Here is a 5,501-nt window from a genome sequence, read left to right on the forward strand (position 1 = left end):
AGCTGCGCAGGGCACCAGGAAATTTGGTGCCCAAAATTTCCTGGTGCCCTATGCAGCTGCGTGCTTTGCGGATGGGTAAGGATGGCCCTGCTAGCTATTCAATCCCTAGTCTGTAGCGGTACATGGGATTCTTCCATCCTAAATGCAGGACTCTGCACTTGTCCTTGTTGAACCTCATCAAATTTCTTTGTCCCAATCCTCTAATTTGTCTTGGACTCACTCTGCCTGTTCGATCAGCCATCCAGCCTCCCAATGTCCCTGGGGCCCTTTCCACCTGTGGGCTGCTGGGAAGTCAGGGCTCCCAAATGTCTCACTCCCAGGGCTGCCTGGCTCCCAGAGCTCCTCATTCTCCAGCTTGTGGACTTCCCTTCTCTCAGCACTACCCACTGCATGGCTCACAGACTTCCCATGCCCCTAAGCTCCACAGGCTGCCCAGCACTCCAGCTGTTCTCCGCACAGGGCATTTTTGAAAATATGGTCTTCTACCAATGGCTGCAATTTAAAAGATTAAAGAGCCATTTTAGTATCTGGTATTTACTCCTCATGTACTCATTATTACTAGAATACTTATTATTATCACTCCCAATTTACAGATCGAGAACTGAAACACAGAGTATAAGGACGTGATTTTCAAAGGAGCCTAAGGGAGTTAGGTGCAAAAGTGGATTGGAGCATCTAACTTTTTTAAAATCCTGTGAAAAATTTGGTCTATGAAACTTGTCCAAGGTCAAACAGGAAATCTGTGGTAGAAGAGGAAATATCTCTCACTCTCTCTCCCTTCTCCCCATATAATCTCTCTCTCTCTCTCCAATTAGCTACTTATTCTTATTATATTATTAGCACCTTATAAATCTTTCTATCATGTATTTGAGCGACAAGTTTTTGGAAAATGTCCTTTTTCAAAATCAACTGAATCTATATGGCTATCGATATGTCAGAGGAAGTAGGATCTTTTTCTGACTGAATTTTGAACACTTCAGAACAGATTCTGAAAGGTATTCAGTCACCTAGTGAGATTTTCAAAAGCATCTAGGGCACCTAATACACACTCAAATCAATGACTGTTAGGTGCTTTTGAAAGTCCAGTAGACACCTAAAATACTTTAAAAACCTTGCCCTCTGTGTGATTCTTTATCCTTTGCTGCCCTCTGGTGCTCATTTGATTTCATATAAAATTAGATCAGTTTGAACTCTCTGCTTTCTCTTTACTGGTTTAGTGCACTTCTTTTGTGAATAGAGCTAGTTGAAAATGTAGAGATGGAATAGTTTTTTCTCCTGAAAAGTGCTAATTCAACAAAATCAAAACATTTTTTTTTTGTGGGAACATCAATTTTGTTCAAATTTTCTACAGGAAAATAGGATCAAAATGTTTCACTTTCACTTTGTTACTTGGACTATTCATTGAAAAGAAACAATTTTCTAAAGTTGAAACAGAACAGTTTGTAACAGTTCATTGTGTGAAAAAAAATCAAGATTTTGCCTTTTCAGGATTAAATGACATTTCAAAATCTTGGCATTTCCTGTGGGATTGAAATTCAATTTTTCAGACAGGGAATTTTTAGTAGGGAGGTGCTGTCCTTTGAATGGTGGTAGAGTTTTCTCTTAGTACAGATGGAAACAACCCAGCATATTAGAGAGAAATGTCACCTAGTTGAAGTCTGCTGAGTTCAGTTGGTAGAGGCAGGTAGTGCTTTGCAAGAAGGTAGCCCTGTTCTCACAGAATTGGGTCCCTTACCCAAAGTTGATCTGAGTAAATCTGAGGCTGTTGCAAATCTGTTCAGTTGTGGCAATCAGTTGTGATTCCCAAGATGAGTGTGTAATAAAGCAAAACACAAAACATTCAATAAATTCTTGGAATATTTAGCAGACACATTTTTGGTTCAGAAGGTGGAGGAAGTAACCAGGGAGACACTCATTTTAGACTTAATTCTGACTAATAGGGAGGAATTGGGTGTGAAGCAAACACTGAAGGGAATTTAGGTGACAGTGATCATGAAATGATAGATTTCATGATTCTAAGGAAAGGAAGGAGTGAGAGAAGCAAAACAAGGACCATAGACTTCAAAAAAGCAAATTTTAGCAAACTCAGATAACTGATAGGTAAGGTCCTTAGTGAAAAATATCTAATGGAAAAAGAAGTTCAGGAGAGCTTATAGTTTCTCAAAGAGACAATATTAAAGGTGCAGCAACAAACTATCCCAATGCAAAGGAAAGATTGGAAGAGTAGTGAGATGCCAAGATGGTTCCACCAGGAGCTCTAAAAAATCAAAAAGGAATTGTACAAAAAGTGGAAACATGGACAAGTTGCTAAGGATGAGTACAAAAGAATAGCATAAGCAGGTAAGGACAAAATCAGAAATGTTATGGCACAAAATGTGTTACACTTGAGCAAGGAATATAAATGTCATAACAAAGAGGTTCTATAAATACATTATGAGCAAGAGAAAGATGAAGGAAAGGATAGGTCCTCTATTTTAGTGGGGAAGGAGAGCTTATAATGGATGACATCAAGAAGGCAAAGATATTTAATGCCTATTTTGCTTCAGCCTTCACTAAGAAGATAAACTGTGACCAGATACTTAACACAATGAATATTAACAACAAGGGGAAGGAACACAAGACAAAATGAGGAAAGAGCAGGTTAAAGAGTATTAGAATCAGTTAGATGTATTCAAGTTGGCAGGACCTGATGAAATTCACCCTAAGATACCTAAATATTGCTGAAGCAATCTCAGAAACATCAATGATTATCGTTGAGAAGCTCGTGGAGTACACATGAGAACCCAGAGGACTGGAGAAGGACTAACAGAGTACCTATCTTTAAAACTGGGAACAAAGAGGGTCTGGGGAATTATAGACCAGTCATCCTAACTTTGATACTTGGAAAGGTACTGAAAGAAATTATTAAACACTCAATTTGTAAGCATGTAGAGGATAACAGAGTTATAAGGACATTTGGCATAATGCAATTTTTTATTTTCTTGTATAATTTTGATGGATAATATTGATGTTTATTTTTTATATTTGCAGCCATTTAACTTTTCAAAGTTGCACAAAGTTATGACTTTTAAGCATTTTTATTTTTATTTTTATCAATTTAAGTTTTCACAGTCGTGGGAAATTATGGGGGTGTCAGACAATAGGAGGGGACCAGAGACCAGAAAATAATTATTTAATGACAGTAGATGCTGAGATTCAAAAAGTTAAAGTTTCAATATAGATTTGTCAAGAACAAATCATTCCTAATCTGCCTATTTTCCTTCGTGGACAGGGTTACTGGCCCAGTAGATGAGAGAGAAGATGTGATAGATCTTGATTTTAGTTCCTACACAGTCCCATGTGACATTCTGGTAAGCAATCTAGGGAAATGTAGTCTAGATTAAATTACTATAAGCTAAGTGCCAACCTACTTGAAATACCTTACTCAAAGAGTAGCTATCAGTGATCCACTGTCAAACTAGGGGGATGTATCTAGTGGAGTCCCATGGAGGTCTGTCCTGGGTCTGGTAATATTCATTTTTTCATTAATGTCTTGGATAATGGAGTGGAGAGTATGCTTATAAAATTTGCCGATGAAACCAGCCTGGGTGGAGTTGCAAGCACTTTGGAGGACAGGATAAGAATTCAAAATGACCTTGACAAATTGGACAATTGATCTGAAATCAACACGATGAAATTCAATAATAGCAAGTGCAAAGTACAACACTTAGAAAGGAAAATTCAAATGCACAACCACAAAATTGGGAAAACTAGCCAGGTGATGGTACTGCTGAAAAGAACCTTGGGGTTATAGTGGATCACAAATCGAATATGAGTCAGCAGTGTGATGCATTTACAAAAAAAGGCTAATATCATTCTGGGGTTTATTAACATGAGAGACATATGTTAGACATGGGAGGTAATTGTTCTACTCCACTCAGCACTGGTGAGACCCCAGCTGGAGTACTGTGTCCAGTTCTGGGCACCACATTTCAGAAAAGATGTGGATAAATTGGAGAATTCAGAGGAAAGCAACAAAATATGAAAAAAAATAAAAGTTTTAGAAAACGTGTCTCATGAGGAAAGGTTTAAAAATCTGGTCATGTTTAGTCTTGAGAAAAGAAAGACGGGGTGAGGGGGAAGAGGTGAAAACAGTCTTTAAATATGTTGAGGGCTGTTATTGAAGAAGATGGTGAACAAGTGTTCTTCATATCCATTGAAGGCAGGGCAAGAAGAAGCAGGCTTAATCTGCAGCAAAGGAGATTTAGGTTAGAAGTTAGGAAAAACTTTCTAACTCTCAGGGTAGTTAAGCTCTGGAAGAGGCTTCCAAGAGAGGTTGTGGGATTCCTGTCACTGGAGGATTCTAAGAACAGGCTGGACAAAGGGATGGCCTGCGTATTCCTTCCAACCCTACATTTCTATCATTCTAATACTCTTAGTCTCCTTTCAAAAGCCTGATGTTACCTGTGCTGTTCCAGAAGCAGATCAGGGACTTACTGCGACCTAGAGTCCCATTCTGGCATCTAGTTCCCTTCATGCTTCCTGAAGGGACTAATTAGCACCAACTCTGTGGCTGTCCCAGATTACTTAACCCCCCAAACCAGTTTATCTCTGCTGTTCAGCATTTTGGTGGCTGTGTGTGTGGGTGTCGGGGGGGAGTGGAATATAGGTTCCACCCATTCCCATACTCTGCCATCCATCTTGTTGGACTTCTGCATTGTCTCCATGGACGCTGTAATCCCATCTTCACTGGAGTCCATTCTATGGGTAGCTCATGCAGGGAAATAAAGGAGCACCTGACAATCTCATACTCCCCTGCCCACGTATACAATGCATCTCCATTGTGCCCTCCACAAAATTGGCCAGAATTTCAATGTCTCCTGCTTCAGCAGGACCTCCCTGAACACAGATGATGATTCAGGGCCCTTCTTGGAACCCCCTCTAGTTTGTCTATGTCATTCTGGTAAGACAGTATGCAGCCTTGTTACAGACAAGAAATGGAGGCGGATAAAATATGAATTTACTTGCCCCAAGCAACCCACAGTGATGGAGCAGGGAATTGATCTCTTCTGAAAGCAAACCTAATGCATTACCACAAGACCATTTTAAGTTTTCCCACATTGAAGGAAGGAATGATGTATCATTTTAGGTTTCCTGCATAATTGATATCCCCCCACATTTTGGGGTTTTGTCACACATTACATCCTTTGTTTAGACTTGGAGAAATAAAAAAGATGCTATTGGATTATGCAATTAATGGATCTGCGCCATATATGCTTGCAAGTTCAGGGGGAGGGATAGCTCAGTGGTTTGAGTATTGGCCTCCTAAACTCAGGGTTGTAAGTTCAGTCCTTGAGGGGGACCACTTAAGGATCTGGGGCAAAATCAGTACTTGGTCCTGCTAGTGAAGGCAGGGGGCTGGACTTGATGACCTTTCAGTTCTATGAGATAGGTATATCTCCATTTATTATTAAGTTGCATGTGTGTGTGAGTGTTTAAATTGCTCCATGACCTAGCAGGAT

This window comes from Terrapene carolina, unplaced genomic scaffold, assembly GCF_002925995.2.
Source record: "Terrapene carolina triunguis isolate 2854851 unplaced genomic scaffold, T_m_triunguis-2.0 Scaffold51606, whole genome shotgun sequence".
Lineage (NCBI taxonomy): Eukaryota > Metazoa > Chordata > Testudines > Emydidae > Terrapene > Terrapene triunguis.